Source organism: Urocitellus parryii, chromosome 1 (assembly GCF_045843805.1).
Source record: "Urocitellus parryii isolate mUroPar1 chromosome 1, mUroPar1.hap1, whole genome shotgun sequence".
Classification (NCBI taxonomy): Eukaryota; Metazoa; Chordata; class Mammalia; order Rodentia; family Sciuridae; genus Urocitellus; species Urocitellus parryii.
In genome coordinates, this window is record NC_135531.1 from 83,011,068 (window position 1) to 83,023,771 (window position 12,704).

Here is a 12,704-nt window from a genome sequence, read left to right on the forward strand (position 1 = left end):
CTGTTCTAAGATGTATGAAATCAGACAGTACCAAAATTTCAGTGAATGTTTCACAGGCAATTGAAAAGAATGTGTGCTGTATAGTTGTTGGATGTAGTGTTTCATAAATATCAATACCAGATTAATAATGATAACTAAAAATAAAATAGAACAATTATAACACTATGCTGGAATAAAACTTTGGGGCTTGTCTCTTGGACATATGATATCCAAGGTAAAATCTTACCTCATCTGTATTTTATATATTTGTTATTTATTATTGAAGTTTGAAATTTTGATAACAAATTATTTTCTAGTAAGACCATGTTATAAATTAAGCAGACTTAATTTATAACATGAACATATAACATATTTAATTTATTCCTACTGCTATGAGACTACTCTGCTACATGCAACACTTTCTTTTGAACTTTAATTTTCAGCTACCTAAAATCTGTTTTTTTAGCAAGGTGTACACACACACACAAACCCCATTCAACCACACAAGGTGTTTCTTCCTCTTAACTTTTGCCAAAGATCTTTAACTTTTCAGTGATTACTTATTTTTAAATCAAATGTTTCTTCTCTTCCACACTGTATACTTACTTTAAAGCAAATTAATTTTCTTCTCTCAATGAAATTTACATACATTTAAGTGCCTTTCACATGTATCATATCTAAAAAACAAAACTTGCATTTTTGTGGCAGATACTACTGGTTGTTTACACATTGTACATTCAATTCACTGTTTAAGTAACCTCATTTTTTAAATTTACATGTAACAACAGAATGCATTACAATTCATATTACACATGTAGAGCAAAATTGTTCATATCTCTGGTTTTATACAAAGTATATTCATACCCATTTGTGTCTTCATACATATACTTTGAATAATGATGTCCATCTCATTCCACCATCGTTTCTAACCCCATGCCCCCTCCCTTTCCTTCCCACCCTTAATACTCTATCTAGATGTCGCCTATTCCTCCCTTGTTCCTTCTCCCTGACCCACTATAAATCAGCCTCCTTATATCAGAGAAAACATTTGACATTTGGTTTATTGGGATTGGCTAACTTCACTTAGCATTATCTTCTGCAACTCCATTCATTTAACTGCAAATGCCATGATTTTATTCTCTTTTATTGCTGAGTAATATTCCATTGTGTATATATGCCATATTTTTTTTTGTTGTCCATTCATCTAATGAAGGACATCTAGGTTGGTTCCATAGTTTAGCTATTGTGAATTGTGCTCCTATAAACTTTGATGTCGCTGTGTCTCTGACGTGAATAGACAGCCTACTTCTTGGGAGCAAATCTTTACCCCTCACACATCAAGTAGAGCACTAATTTCTAGGATATATAAATAACTCAAGAAGCTAAGCACCCAAAAAATAATAATAATAATAATAATAATAACCCAATCAATACATGGGCCAAGGACCTGAACAGACACTTCTCAGAAGACAATATATGATCAATAAACAAATATATGAAAAAATGCTCATTATCTCTAGCAATTAGAGAAATGCAAATTAAAACTACTCTAAGATTTCATGTCACTCCAGTCAGAATGGCAGCTATTATGAATAAAACAACAATAAGTGTTGGCGAGGATGTGGGGAAAAACGTACAGTGGGGCTGCAAATTGGTGCAGCCAATATGGAAAGCAGTTTGGAAATTCCTTGGAAAACTGGGAGTGGAACCATCATTTGATCCTGCTAACTTCAATATTTATGATGTCAATGTGTGAACTTAAAAGATAACTCCCCAGTATCCTTATAACAGGATGTTCAATTGACCGTTCTGGATTATGAGTTTAAGCAGGTAAACAAAGTCATTGTTTTTTTTTTTTTTAACTTCATTTTATTTATTTTTGTGTGATGCTGAGGATCTAACCCAGTGCCTCACATATCTTTCTCATGTTTGTCTTTGGCTCTTCTCTTTTCTCCCTTTTTTTTCTGCGCAGTATGAGAACACACAGGCTGGAGTATTTATCTTTAGGCCATGACAAAGGAGTGAAATATTTGGTATGGCAAGGCAGGAAGATAGAAGGAACCAGAGTACTTATTTCTGTGCATCTTTATGTCACCCAAAGCTGTCTACTCAACACATTCTGCTTGTGAGGAAAATGAATCCCATTTTACATGTTCCTCTCTGACTTTTTTTGTTCTATGATCATATACAACCTATTTATCTTTAGTGAAATTGCATTTATACAAAATTGACTTCTGCCTTAGCTCCCAGCTGGGTCAATTAGTTTATAGAATAGCCAGTTTGTGTTTAGCAATTGTTCTGAGTCACAGTTCACAAATTCTTGTCGTAGACTGATATACCGAGGACATTCATAATGCTTAAGAGAAGGTGAGAAGATTTAGGAACTCTGTAGTAGACCACTGCCCATTCTCACACCTACTCTTTTCCAGTTAGAACCCTCCCCTTCCCCTCTTAATTCAGACATATGGAGATTAAGTTGTAGTTAATATAATGACATCTTGCTGGACATGGTGGCTCACAGCTGAAATCCCAGCAGCGGGGGAGGCTGTGGCAAGAGGATTATGAGTTCAAAACCAGCCTCAGCAAAAGCAAGAGACTAAGCAACTCAGTGAGACCCTGTATATAAATAAAATACAAAATAGGGATGGGAATTTGTCTCAGTGGTTGAATGCTCTAGAGTTCAATCCCTGGTGTTCCCCTCCAAAAAAAAAAAAAAAATGACACCTTGAATTGACCATCAAATTCTGACTTCTGTTTGCTCCTTGGACATTTGTACTTCCATTGAACTTCAGTTTTTTGTTCATGGTGCATGACATAATTGTCCTGTGGATTGCAGACTTTTGAATTATTTACTGTGTTTATTCTCTAATCAGACTGAGTATTTGAAAACTCCCTTTTGAACATATGTACTTATTAATGTAAAGAAACATCAGTTTTTCATGAGTGGATGACAATAAGAGAAGAAAATTCTTGTCAAGTTCTGTGGAGACAGTTGAACTTCTAGGAGTTGGCCTAATCAGTTGAGACAAAGTTAAATTGAAGTAACTGTCAAGATTTGAATCAATTACTATGATAGTATAAGCTAAAGAGGAGAAAGTGGTGGATGTTCTCATCTTCAAAGGATCAGGTTAGATCAGTGCAGATTTGGGAATTGTCTCACTGCTTCAAGATCCCTGCCACATTATGGATTGGATGACGATAAAGAAGATATAGAAAGGATCAGTACAGTTCTGAATACTGAGCTGGAAGAGAGAAAAATATCTTCAAGAAAAAATATCTTCTGATAATGCAATTTCAGCCGAGGCACCTTAGAGAGGCCTTTGAACCTCTGATATGAAGGCCTCTAATATGAAGGTATCTAAAGTATTTGGACTAGGAATTCAAGTATGCATAAGAGTCAGAGGCTAGCTGAGTACCAGACTAAATCCTGGTCTGCAACTCTTCTGGTTTGCATACCGCATCTGGTGTGGGAAAAGCAGATTTCTCCTGTCTTTTAATCTATTAAGATATTTTCTCAATCAGTTTTTTATTACTCTAGCAAAATTCTTGAGGTCAGCAAACTTCAAAAAGTAAAGAGGTTTTATTTAGCTCATGGCTTTGGTGGCTCAAGGAAGTGATGTCAATATTAGCTCAGCTTTTGGAGAGGACTTCATGGTAGATGGGGCACATCTTGTAATAAAAAGTCAGAGAGATTTAGGAATCAGGGTTTGATAAGAACTTGCTCTGAAAAGAACTTACCTCAAAAGATCAGCATTCCCTTCTGAGGGCAGCACCTGCGGTGACTGATCAACCTCTCACTAGGTCATACCTCCTGCAGATTCTATCACCTGCCACCTCACGTTATTGAGTATCAAGCCTCCAGTACATGAATAATTGTGGAAAACAAAAAAGCACGTCCAAAACATGGCAACTGTCTTTAATAACTATCTATATAATTACAAATTTACCATTATTCTCTTTCTTCAAGTGAACTAAAGTTTCTGCCTACTGTCACTTGCTTTCAAATTAAAGAACTTCGATCACTATTTCTCATAAGGTTTGTCTGATGCAGTAAGTTATCCCAGTCCTTGTTTTTGAAAATGTCATTATTTTGCTTTCATTCCTATCCTCTGAAGCTATTCACATAATAGCTTTTCTGGAAATAAATGTCTTGAATGGCAGTTTTTCTCTCTGCTTAAATATGAAATGACATGGGGGATGAGATTGGCCAAATTATATTGTTATATTGTACGCATGTATGAATATGTAACAACAAACCCCACCATTATGTATAACTATAATGCACCAATAAAAAACGAATAGCACAAAAAGGAAAACCAATAATCCTATAAAAATCATTTTAAATTTGAACATTAACTGAGTATTAGAATATATTAAGTCATCATTACTTTTTTAAAGTTGCTGAATATGCTTACACCAAAAAGGGAATCCTCTCCTTATTAGATATATATGCAAAAACATTTATGTAGGATATATGATATGATAATGGGGAGAACGGATGCAAATGTAGATAGGGCAGGATTGGTCACAAACTGATTTTGGCAAGTAACACAAAGGCATATAAAAACATTATAATCTGTACATTTTTTGTATTCTAATATTCCCTCTAATAAAATGCTAAAGAAAAGCTGCCTAAAATTAAAAATGAAATAATAGAAAACACACTGTAGCAAATCTGGATTCTGATTCCCTCACTCTTTTATTGTTGCTATTTGTTTAGGAATTTGCCTTAAATCTTTGGACTCTGTATGCTTTGCACTGTGTGGCGTCTGATGACCACACTTGTCTTTATTTTTAAGCCTCCCTTTCTGAAGATTTTCCTTAGTATAGCTTAATGATCAGTCAGTGATTGATGGAGTATTGTGCTTATACCTCTGGAGGCACTAATGTTTCCACACTTTGCTGATGGATCTGTGTGTGGATTGGGAGTGCTTTCAAAGTTCAGGGAGTTTATAAGTTTATAAATCTGTGACAGTAATTACTGTCTGCAGCGACAAGGCTTCATGTTCAGTAAGGCTTTTGTTTTCTAATGAGCCTTGTATATTAGAGCAGTCTCCCAAACAACCAGAGGAAGCATATTAGTAAGACCCTCTTTAGCTACCTCATTCTCTAGAAACTCCTTTTAATTTTCTGGAGGATGTATTGTTTTGTTGCTGGCCCCAACCACAATTGCAACTTTAGATTATTGCTAATATTATCCCTCCCTGAGATCACAACTGCTTTACTGTTTTTTTTTCTTTTCTTTCTATTGATTGATTGATTGATTGATTGTTTGATTGATTGTAGCAGGGATTGAGCTCAGGGGCGCTTATCTACTGAGCTACATCCCCAGATCTTTTTATGTTTTATTTAGAGACAGGATTTCACTAAATTGCTTAGGGTCTTGTTAAATTGGTGAGTCTGGCTTTGAAATTGGAATCCTCCTGCCCCAGCCCCCAAAGCCGCTGGGATTACAGGAGCGTGCAACGGTATCCGGCTCACAACTGCTTTTGACAATGCCTCTGAAAATTAATTTATTTTTCTGTGCTCTTCATTTAATCTACCAGTAAGGTAGAAAAGATGTTAGTCTTCATTGCACTCCTGCTCTGCTTAGGTTGAAATTCTACACCATAATCTGGGAGGTAGCATGGAATCACCCCTTGAATAAAATCATGCAGACTTCCACTATTCCTGTCAAGTTTCACGTTTTCTTGAATAAATTTATCTGTTTGTTATCTGTCTTTGGTCAGTTTCCAGTCTGTATGTGGTCATTTTCAATAACTCTATCTGCTTTTATTGATATGCCAACTTCCTCAGTCACTTAATCCCAAAGTTTCCTAACTTTGTTTTTTTTTACAAATATTTTTGTAATCTTAAATTTATAACTTTTGTATATTTAACTGAACATCTGTCCTCAGATTCTGGCTATAACTTTTATTTTCTTAAGAATATATTAAATATACCAATTGAGAATGTGCATATATTTGATGTTATCAAACTATTTTCGAAGACATAATGAATAATTTGAGCAAAATATGAAGTTACATATTTACTTAGAAATTGTGATAATAGTAAAAAGAATCTCAAATTATTTCTTTACTAAAATATATATTTCTTCCCTTTAATTTCCTAGGCTTAAATCGTGGGATTTTGTTTTTGTTGACTCTGTTTTTTGTTTGCATCCCATGGTTTACCCACCTACAAATTCTTTTGTCTCTACCTTCAAAGTTCATGCAGATTGTGATCACTGCCTTTCCCTACACAGCTACCACCCAGGTTCCCATCATGATCTGGTTTTGCCTAGATTTCAAAAACTTCCCAAGTGATCTCTATTGGGCCATCCTTGCTTCACTTTATTCTCTTCTCAATGAAGGCTCAGTGAGTCTGTTAAGACATAAGCCTGATCATGATACTGCTCAAAACCTTCCAGACATTTGCATCTTACTACAAGTTAAAAGTTAAAATCTTGACAAAAGGTTGACAAGGTGTTACTTTTCAGTTATCTCATGACGTTTGCTGTTTCACAAGAACTCTCTTGATGCTGGGCCTTAGCAGTTGTTCCTCTTATTTAAATGTTCTTTCATTGAACATAATACACTTCCTTACGTCCTTCAGGAGGTGAGGACTTTGCTGGTCTTATCTTATTTTTCTCCAGCACACTAATTATTATTTGACATATTACATACATTACTTGTATATTTTTTCATCATCTGCTTCCCCTTAGGATGTAGATTACTTGAAAGCTGGTGTTTTTATTTTTTATTTTTTGCTGTTTTCTCAATACCTACAGCAGTACCTGTCATAACATGAGCTCAGCAAACAGTTGTTAAATGTCTTAATGAATGTGCACATATTGAAAACCAAACTCTGTTTGTTCCTGCACAGAACTTCCTCAAACTTATTTAAGTTTCTTCTGTTCAAGTGTTTATTTTTAGACTCTAGTCTAAATGATATCTCGTCTTTCAGTTCTGTATCTTTTGCTTATAGCTTTCCCATAACTTAACTATTTTTTAAGCTTATAATTTATAGTGTTTTAGATATCGCTGGGGAAAATGTAACTTAGAACCGTTAATGTCTAAATGAAGAGTAAATATTCTCTGCAATATCCAAAGTATGGGGCTGGGGTTGTGGCTTAGTGGTAGAGCACTTGCCTCACACATATGAGGCACTGGGTTTGATTCTCAACACCACATATAAGTAAATGAATAAAATAAAGGTTCATCAACAACTAAAAAAATATATTTAAAAAATTCCAAAGTATCTATTCTAAACAAATTTTAAAGTTATACTAGTGGAACTTAGTATAACTTTAAAATTTCAAAATATCTAATCTACCCACTACTGGCTATTTTTACAGAGAGCAAATTAAGTATGCTCCATGATGGCCTATAAATAAGTACAAAATCACTACATGTCATTGACAGTGTGGGTTGTTATTATTATTTGTAAACTATCCTTTCAGTTGCAAAGTGTCATAGGAAAATTAAAATATTTGATGACTTAAAAAATTGTCATTTTTTTAAAATGCCATCTGGCTAAGACAACAAACAAATGGTGACATCACTAAATGTTAAAGCTGGTATAATTTTACCCACCAACCAAACCAATAAGCATTTTTTTACAAGTTGGGACTCAAAAAATTTTAATTGTCCAAACTCACTCAAACTACATTAAACCAAGTGATTTCCCTGTCCACTTGTTATTCCACTATATCAGTCTCTTTACTGTACCTCAATTCTCTTTAGTAGCATTCTGAACTTAGTTGGCTATAGCCAGCTCGTCCTTGGAAACCATTCACAAGAAGAAAAGCAAAATCTTAGTGTTCCAAATAAAGCTTAGGTAATATTTAATTGTAGGGGTCAATTTGAATACACAGGATTAAGAATACACAGTTAGGGGGTAAAACATTATCACCAGGCGTGTCCTTGAGGACGTTTCTGAATGGACTGAGTAAGGAAGATCTGCCCTGCATGTTGTTGGGCCCCATCCAATTGGCTGAGTGCTTGGCAAGAACAAAAGTTCAGAGGAAAGGTAAATTTGCTTTCTCCCTGGAGCGCAGTGCACTTCTCCTACTTTTGAACATCAGTACTTGAAGTTCCTGGCCTTTGGACTTTACTACTTTCATAAGTGGTTCCCCTGTTTCTCAGGCCTTTGGACTTCCACTGAGCCATGGTACCAGCCAGATTAAGTGTGCTCCATTAAGTGTGCTCCACAATTCTCCAGCTTGCAACTATCATATTATGGGACTTCCCAGCCACTGTAGTTGCATCAGACAATTCTGTATCTCCTATTGTTTCTGTCTTTCTGGAGAGGCTTCAATACGGCAGCTTATGACTCACTTTATTTCTACATATTAGTTAAATCATTTCTGCAAAGAAAATACTTATAAATGGGAATTATGCTATTTATAATGAATCAACATTATACTTATATATTTTATCTAACAGTATAGTTTTAATTTTTAAAAATTTCCTTTTTATCTATGGAAATCTGTCTCAATTACTGAGTAACCTATTTGTTAATTATCTTCTTGAAGAATAGATTTTAATGGAAATTTTATAACCTGTAGTTATAAAAAAATGTCAAATGTTATATAGTCCTATCAATGAGTAGGATATTTGATTTATCACAAAACCAATGTTCTTTAGTTCCCCAACTATCAGTATGTCAAAAGGCACAATAAGTATCTATTGCAAAGTAAAAAATAATTGATCCAGAAATAGTTCTTAAGAAAAATACATTTAAATGCTAGTTGCCAATTCTTTGTACACAAATTGAGGTAATATTTTGTTCAATTTAAATATAGATGTGTGTCATCAGCTTCATTCAACCAAATATGCCATTTTATTTTATTTTTTTTAAATATTTATTTTTTAGGTTTTTAGGTGGACACAATATATATATATATATATATATATATATATATATATATATATATAATTTTTTTTAATGTGGTGCTGAGGATCGAACCCAGTGCCCTGCGCATGCCAGGCGAGCAAGCTACCACTTGAGCCACATCCCCAGCCCAATGCTATTTTAAATCATAACATTAGAACATAAACATGAGGGCAAGAATGTTTGACACATAGTGGGTACTTCATTCGTGTTATAAAAACAAATAATAGATTTCTAGCAGCAGGAGTTACTAAGCAATGGAAAAGATTATTATGAGTGGCAGGAAAAATCAGCTCCCCTGGAGGCTCATGTAGGATAATGGTTATTTGAAGAAATAATGCTATTGAACACTTACTAGACTACAGTATACTGTAAATATAACATTTATATATACTAGGAATACAAAAATTTTATGAGTTTTCTTTTGTTGCAATATTCACTTTATTTCAATGGGCTGGAACCAAATATATAATATCTGCAAGTGTGCTTGTACTCAAATTCCATCCCTGCTTATTTACCAAGATAAATATTGTTTCTAAAAGTGAATACATTTAATGTCTAATCTAGGATTCCAAAAAATATACATCTCCTTCTTTACAGAGGAAAACAAGGATTCTTTCCAAAGTTGCCCCAGGGTGGGTTTTCTGTGCATTAAGCTAGGAAAGACACATTTTGTGTGTGTAAGAAAATATGTATTTATGTACTTATGAGGTTAGGGAGGAAAGTGATGCTTTAGGTCAGTAGTACTGCATCTAGGAACTTCATAGGCAATAAGGGGAACACCAAAGCCATTTATAGAATTTTAGAAAGACAATAAAAGTACTCCCAACAAAACTATAAAATATTTTCTTTCATAAATACAATTTGTTTTTTTAGGACACAAGTCATTGAAAATCATAGGTCATGAGGAGAGGAAGAGAAAATTTTATAATAGACTTCTTGGTGAAATTGTTTGGAAATATCATAATCAGTACATGAATAATCTAGGAAAGGGACCATTAAAAATTCCATTTCTATAAACAATTAATAATCATAATATGTCTTGTCAAATTTATTACCAGCCAATAACTTATATTTGTAGATTATCTTAAGATATATTTTCTTTACAATGTGGGAAAACTATATTATATATTTTCTTCTAAAACGAATTTTTTCAAAACAGCTACTTCCTAAATATACATCTTTTTTGAATTTACATTCTTATTATTTATTTCTAAGCATACATATAGTTAAATAGAGATGTTAAAAATAATAATAGTCACTGAAGCACCATACTCAATAATCAAATAAAAATTGTATGCCCAGGAGCTGTGGCTGTGGCTCAGTGGTAGAACACTTGCCTGGCATGTGAGAGGCACTGGGTTCCCTTTTCTGCACTGCATGTAATAAAAATAAAGGTCTAACAACAACTGAAAAAAAATATTGCATGCCCAGGGCTAGAGAATGCTTCAGATATGCACCTGTAAGCAAAGAACCAGGATGTAGCGGATGCCTTGGCAATAGGTAAAACATTCCTAGCTGTTTTTCCTGATGGCAGATGACCAATAATTTAGACCACACAAATTTAAGGTCATAACCCATGTCTCTCCTCTTCTTCCCTCCCACATCTTCCCAAGATGCAAATTGCCCTATGATTTATGTGTGTGTGTGTGTGGCGGGGGTGGAATGTATGGACAGAAGTGACTCCTGTAGTCTTCTGCTTTTCCACAAGAAATTAACCACTAGCATTTTCTCTCTTATTATCCCTGAGCTAAAGGAAACAAAAAGTTATTTTCCCAAAATAATACTGAAAATCCCGGGTTGACCTTGTTTAAGCAAAGCAGAATCACATATTAAACATAGTAAAATAACAACCAAGATGTTAGGTAACTTAGCACCATGTAGTGAATCAACCACATATAAAAAGAAAAAGAAATCAATTTGTTATATTTAATATTAAAAGAAAAAATAGACTATGTCTCAAATGTATTAACCTTGATATCTTGAATTCATATTAAATGACCAATTAAATATTAGTATCATCTGTCAGCTCATGACACAAACATTCTATTTAGAAACACTCTTTTGAAATAATTTTCCATACATTGAGATTAATGTGCCATTGCAATCTATTAAAAACTATATTTACTCTAATACCATTCTAATGTTTGCTACTGGAAATATCCATATTTTTACCAGATTTAAGATGATAAAAAATGTTTTAAAGAAAAGAGATCTTGACTTTATTGTTGTCTCCATGTTCAACATGTAGGGAAAGAGGTGTGAGCTCTCTTTTTGAAAAGAGTGAGGCAAGTTTAGATTTCAGTTTTTATATGTTTTTGAGATTTTTCTGAAATAATTTAGTGTGGAGATTTTTTCCCCTGTGAAATTTCTTCTGTGTAGTCCTTAACTGGTGCCAAATCTTTTCTATCACTTACGTAGTTATTGTTGTCTTCTAAGTATTACTCATAGAAACCTAAACAGATTAACGTCATTTAGAATCTTTCTTCTTCATCAAACAGCAACAATGAAGTGAAAAAGAAAAACAAAATGTCATAGAGGAAATAAAAACAAAACAAAACAAAAACCAAAGTTATGGGATAAGTGAAGTTTTGTTCTAAAGGTCATAATCAAAGTTAGGATAAGGTGGTGTAATCACACATGGTAATTAAAAAGTAATTTCCTGGATGAGTAAAAGTGAAAACATTTTAAGTAAAACATTTTAAAGTAAAACTTTAAAGAAATGAGTCTGTCTAGTTGTAAGTTTGATAATATTCTTGGAATCAGTCTAAGCAAGCCAACAACACACACACACACACACACACACACACACACACACACACACACATTTCCTAGAGCTGTCAACAAAATACCATTAACTGTCTTATTTGTAACAAATCCAAGTAGTTCTCTCACAGTTCTGGAGGCCAGAAGTCTTAAATTAAGGTACTAGCAGGGCCAAGTTTCCTCTGAAGGCTACTTGAAAACCCTCCCTTTTCCTTTCTTAGCTTCTGGTAGTTGCCTATAATTCTTGGTGCTTCTTCCTTGGTTGAGAGTCGCATTCACACTGTGTTCTCCTCTGTTGGTCTGTGTCCAAGTTCACTTCTTTTTATAAGTAGTCTAGTTACTGAAGCAGGATCCACCCTAATCCCAGATTATCTTATCTTTATTTGATTACACATTCACTGTTTCCCCGGACATATAAATCCTACCAAAATTGAATCCTTAAAAAATACCAAATATTTCAAAACCAAGAATGAAATGAATTGGTAATAAAAAACAAAGAAAAGTCCAAGGCCAGATGACTTCACTGCTTAATTCAACTAAATGTTCAAAAATAAATAATACAAATTATTTTATAATTGTTCCAAAAGACTGAAGACAAATTAGGTACCCCAAACTCATTCTATGAGGCAAGCATTATACTGATGCCAAACTCAGATAAGGACACTACAAAAATAGAAAGCTATAGAAAAATATGTTTAAAAACAAGGATAAAAAAACATGCAATAGCACATTATTAATACTTTTTACATGATCAAGTGAAATTCATCTGAGTGATACAAAAATGGTTGGGCATATACAAATCGATAATTGTGATACAGCTCATCACCACAATGAAGGAAAGAAACAATATGATCATCTCAACAGATAAATGAAAGGTATTTAACAGAATTCAACATTCTTTCATGATAAAACTCTGAACATATTTGATGCATAAGTAATGTTTTTTTTCCATTTAATAAAGGTCATATATGATAAGTCATTCATTGACATAATACTGAATGTGAAAAAGCTGAAATCTTTTTCTCTAGAATCTGTAATATAATTACATCCTATAATAAGACAAGGATGCTCATTTTTAGCAATTT